We start from the raw sequence: 5817 nt of genomic DNA on the forward strand, positions 1-5817 counted from the left end.
GATCTGTTCTGGCACCAACAATGTCTCTGCTGCTGCACAAAACTCCTGCAAACACCTGCACACTGTTGTGATGCTGACTCCAAAAATATGTCCAACACTTCTATACTCGGACCCAGTAGCCAGCTTCCAGAGTGCTATTGCAACTCGCTTCTTTAATGGCACACTTTTGCGGAAATTTGTATTGTGTCGCTCCAGTGCTGGACGAAGTTTGTTGCACAGGTACATAAACGTTTGTTCTGACATCCTGAAGTTTTGCAACCATTGAGCGTTTGAGAAACCAGGCACAATAATATCCCACCACTGAGATGATCTGTTAAGTTCCCACACTGTAGGTCTTCTGCGAGTACAATTGTTGAGCTGGAGAATCATCTGAAACATACACAGCATATGTATTACTAAATCGTACTTAATAGACATTTACATAATTTTATGCTCAGGTTTTATCATATTTATAGCCAACTGTAGCATATTAATATTAGAAATAAGCATCACACAGAAAATAGCAACATTTAACCACATAATTATTTGATTTAAATATACACATTAAATTTTGATTAAAAATACATTTGAATGAGTGTTAAAGTCATTACCTCCAGCTATGATTCAGGTGGTTAGAGGTATGAGTACAGATTCAAATGTTGTCAAAAGAAACAATCTTTGATTATTAATAGTTATGACTCTATAGACAGAAAATGTAATAATAAATTCATAAGGAACACTCTGACCTCAACATTTGTTCTGCTGTAAACTGAGATAAAACCATTGTTTAAAAATTATGATTATATCTCTCAAAAATAAATGACAAAATATATTTTCATATCCACTCCTCCCCCAAAAATAGAAAGAAAATCATTTCAATATTTTGTATGAAATTTATCTTGTAATTACATTATGCAATAGGAATGTAATAGAATACAAATTCGTATGCGTTCCGTAATTCAGATACTGAGACACAGCAGAACACTTTTTATTTAATTGCGCAATTAGTAATGCATTTTGAAAAGATTTTCAGAATTGGATCTTGTATAGCTCTATTCGAACTCTAAAACTTTCTATATTTTGTTCTGTTCACAGGGAATGAAGTTTAATTATGGGAATATAAAATAATAACAATTCACTCCTTATGGCTAAAGCATTAGCTTACCGTCACACTTTGTCACCTAGCTTGCATCCTATCTTCTATTTCATACTGCGTTATGGCTTCCCACACTCTCCGGTACTTCTCCATAGTATTTCGCCTTGCAGTCCGCAGCCTTCGGTCTGCTGCCCGCAGCCTTCTGTCCGCATCCTCCTGCCTTCGGTGCGCTGCCCGAAGACTTTCCAGCCTTCTCTGGGAACGGGTTAGGGTCTGTTCTCTTCGATGTTTCACAAAAAAACCACAGACTGAGTATAATGTTCAGTAAAACAATGACGTCCTCCATTTTGTTTGTGTACCTCTCAGGGTATTCTTCTTCTAGTACGTTTAGTGGGAGCCAGTAAATAGCTTAAGGGACACTACTGCCACCAGCCGGTAAGACGAGGTCTTTCAGGGTGTTCTTCTTCTAACGTTTTGTGGTGGCTGGTAAATAACTTAAGGGAGCACTACCGCCACCAGGTGGTAAGATGAGTTGGATTCTAGTCCCCGCCTACAGAGCCGGTCCAGAAGTGTAATGGAAACACAACAGACCCGAGCCGATCTGAACCAACACGAACTGACCTGATCCGCACTCTGACAGTGGAAAAGGGGCATAAATAACTTCAACTGGCACCTGCGTTTGTCTCACTTCGTCATAACATTTCTCCGTCTGTACTAACCGTTCGTAACCATTCCTGCTGTCTTTTGACCCCTAGTGACCCTCTTGACATCACTAGAACCACCCCCCGGCTGGTTGTTTCAACCAATCAGGAAGTACCACGTAACAGGAAGTGTATACCCCTTTAAAAAGAACACTTAGTGGAACTATTCAGTTCGGTCCTGGGGTTCGTTCCTGGAGTTCAGTGCTGGAACTCAGTCGGAGTCTTAAGTCTTTGGGCTAAGTCTTCAGAACTTGGAGCGGATGGATGGGACCGTGTGCCAAGAGGTCCCTCCATTTAGCGGAGTCACGGCTCGCATTGCTGTGCACTCAACCGGAGCAGTAAATGCTTCACTTCTAAGGAAGCTTACTCGGTGGAACCGAGTACCTCATGAGTATATGCATTTATTCTAAAGATTCCCAGCTACTTTAACTGGAGACGCTGTGAAGGGATCGTACTAATGGGCTTCTGTTCCGGAGTGGATGCATCCTCTGCTAAGGTAACAAAGTCACTGCACGTCGTGAAGTGTACCGGAAAGCTGAGCGGGTGTCAGAGGAAGGGTGCAAAGTTCTGGTTTCACACATAGCTTCCATCTAAACCTCCTTTTAAATCTATATCTCCTCTTTAACTTTTCTATTTGCCAGTAATCTAGATGCCTTCAGAGGTGAATCAGCCTCGATCAGTAATGTTCTATTGTCTTGTTAGTAAAGCGTGCCAAGTTTATTAATTAGAAACAGATCAGCAAATCAATGTGTACATGTTTTGATGTTAAATTTTGATTCTGTTAAATAAATGACCGCGTTTATTCTGATGGGTCAAAGATAAAATGGCGTCTCATGTCACTGATTAAACAATCCACTCCCAGTTATCTCGGTCACATGGCATTAATTTAACTCGAAAAAGAAAAGAATGCGTTGTAATTAACAATTAATATTCTTTGTGCTTGAACTAGCTTTAAGAATAATTAATTAGTAGTGAAGCTAACAGCTACATCACTACATCAAGATATTGTAAAATAGTAATGATAACGTAAAAAGAAGAGTGTTCTTTCAATTGATTAATTCAGGATACAATTAAATAGTCTCTTGATGAGATAATTTGTATTTCTGGATTCAAATCAATGAAATAGCAGTTCCTGTCCCCTGAAGGTCCTCAGAGACAGATTGATATCGGAAGTCTAGTTCACTACATATAACAGTTGGGATAATCTGGGGGCGCACTGGAGTCAAATGTTTAAAAAAAACAATACTAATGTGTGTAGAAATGCTCACTGATGACGCAAAATAAATCAGGTGCAGATCGGATGATGTATCACTGAGATATAACTGTATGAATAAAATAGGGGGCGCTGTGGAGGCTATTGGCAACTAATCATGGATTCCAGTTCAAGGGGTGGATAATGAGTGATCATAGTGATTTTGGTGCACCTTGGCTCAACTCTGTGTAATTTAGAGCTAAACGTATTACAACGGCATCACTTCTTAATTCATCATGTCGCCACACCCACATCCTCTAGCAAAAACTTTTTGTAATTTAAATCAAGTCAGACCAACTTGTTATATGTCTTCTAACACAGGATCGTACAGATTAGGTCTAGGTTGTAAGAGAGGGAGCCTTCCAAGTAAAAAAAGTGGCTTCCTGTTCTGAGGGGGTGGGGTTTAATGACGTCATAATATGACCACAGAGGATTGTTGGCCATCCAACAGGGATGACTCATGCCAAGTTTGGTGCATGTCGGTCTTTCAATGTGAAAGTTTTATCGTTTGGAAATTAACGGCATGAAGCGCAACTTTGAGGCCTGGCCACGTCCCTTTAACATATACAAAAATGCAAGCTTGTGATAACTTTTACTCTCCAATGTTTTAAGGGCACATCAACGACGTTTGAAGGCAATCCTTCAAAATCCCTAGGAGGAGTTTGTTAAAATTTACAATTAGAAACGCCCCAAAATGACCACTTGACCAAAAATGACCGACTTCCTGTTGAGTTTGAACCAGGGCTCCAAGAGACTTTTTCATAGGTCCTGAGAAGATACACATGTTCGCCGACTTTCAGAATTATCGATCATAAATTGGCTTGGTGCTCAGGTTTTAAAATATTCTAAGGGGAACTCTGGAGGCGATTGGCCACTAATCATGGATTCTTGTTCAAGGGGTGGATAATGATCAATCATACTGATTTTGGTACATCTCGGCTCAAATTTGTGGAATTTAGAGCCGAACGTATGATGACAGCATTACGTCTTACTTCGCCACACCGTGCTGCCCACGTGCTCCACCCAAATCTGTCAGTGTTGGAAAGCAAGTTACACCAACATGTCTTCAGTCACTGGACACACTATCATGCTGATTACGTCACAGGGATGAGATGGGACCGTTCATTGTAAAACTTTACACTTCCTCTTGTCAAGGGGCGTGGCTTAAGTAATGCCATGATTTGACTATTCAGTCTTGCAGGGGACCGGATGTGGATCAATCACTGAATGTTTGATGTCTCAGACAGTTTTCACGTAGGAGCTATTAGCGTTTTGTTTTTCATGGCGAGATGTGAAACTTTGAGGTCTGGCCCCGCCCCTTCAGCATGCTCCAAAACGCACCATTTAGATAAATTTTTGTCCCCCGTGCCTTTTGACCCAAATGGCAAAGTTTGAAACCGATTGAGCGAAATCCCTAAGAGGAGTTTGTTCAAATGCGGAGGCTGTAAATCGCCCAAAAGGTGTAAAAAAATAGGACGGCATTCCAAAATGGCCGCCTTCCTGTTTATCGTACAACATTGGTGACGGAGGGTTTTCTGTGTACCTTTGGAAAATGGTCAAGTGTACCAAATTTCATGTTTCTACGACAAAGTAAGGTTAATGCGGAGGGTATTTTGAAAATTTCCAGGTGACGCTCTTGAGCCATTTCTGTTACAATTTTGGCCATGCCCTTAAAATACGTAGTTTTTCAGCAGTCCTGATGTGTCCGCCAAATTTGGTGACTTTAGGGATATAATATGGCCCCTAAAAGGCCAATTCATTTGCCCAAAAATTGCAGCTCGGGCCTGAACTGAGCGATTACAATGGGCCTTTACAGCGCTTCACTGCTCCGGCCTAAAAAATAAAATAAATCACATATAAAACACTGCTCCTCGAATCATCACCTTATCGTGGTGGAGGAGTTTGTGCACCTGAATGATCCTAGGAGCTATGCTGTCGAGGGCAATTATAATTGTCCCTAGCACGGTCTCCCAAGGCAGATTGGTCCTAGGTGACAGGCCAGACAAAGAGCGATTCCAAAGATTTTTATGGACATGATTCAGCAAGGAACTCGGTGACCCTTGCCCAGACGTGGGTTACCGGGGCCCCACCCTGGAGCCAGGCCTGGGAGAGGGGTTCATCAGCGAGCACCTGGTGACCGTGTCTCTACCCATGGGGCCCGATCAGGCTCAGCCCGAAGGAGCAGCATGGGTTTGCCTTCCTGTGGACCCACCACCTGTAGGAAGGGCCATAAAAGTTGGGTGCGTGATACCATGGGCAGTGGCCGAAGGCAGGACCTTGGTGCTCTGACCCTGGCTTACCAAAGCTGGTTCTTGGGACATGGAACGTGACCTTTCTGGTAGGGAAGGAGCCTGAGCTTGTGCATGAGGTTGAGAGGTATCGACTAAATATAGTTTAGTTTACCTCAATGCACAGCATGGGCTCTGGAGCCGATCTCCTTGAGAGGGGCTGGACCTTATTCCACTCTGGAGTTGCCCATAGTGAGACGTCGAGCTGGTTTGGGTCTATTAAAATCTCGAGTGGATTTTAAGGTTTTGGTTTTAACTTGGAGAGCTTTACATGGTCAAACACCAAATTACATAACTGAACTTTTACATTCCTACACACCGATCAGAGCTCTGAGGTCCTGTGATCAAGGCCTGCTGACTGTCCCCCAGACAAAATTGAAAACTAAAGGAGATAGAGCCTTTTCTTCCATGGCTCCAAGACTCTGGAACTCTCTTCCTCAAACTCTCTGATCAGTGCACTGCAAAAACGTAAAACCTTACCAAGTCTAATTTTCTAATGTC

This window comes from Nematolebias whitei, chromosome 4 (assembly GCF_014905685.2).
Source record: "Nematolebias whitei isolate Nwh7 chromosome 4, NemWhi1, whole genome shotgun sequence".
Classification (NCBI taxonomy): domain Eukaryota; kingdom Metazoa; phylum Chordata; class Actinopteri; order Cyprinodontiformes; family Rivulidae; genus Nematolebias; species Nematolebias whitei.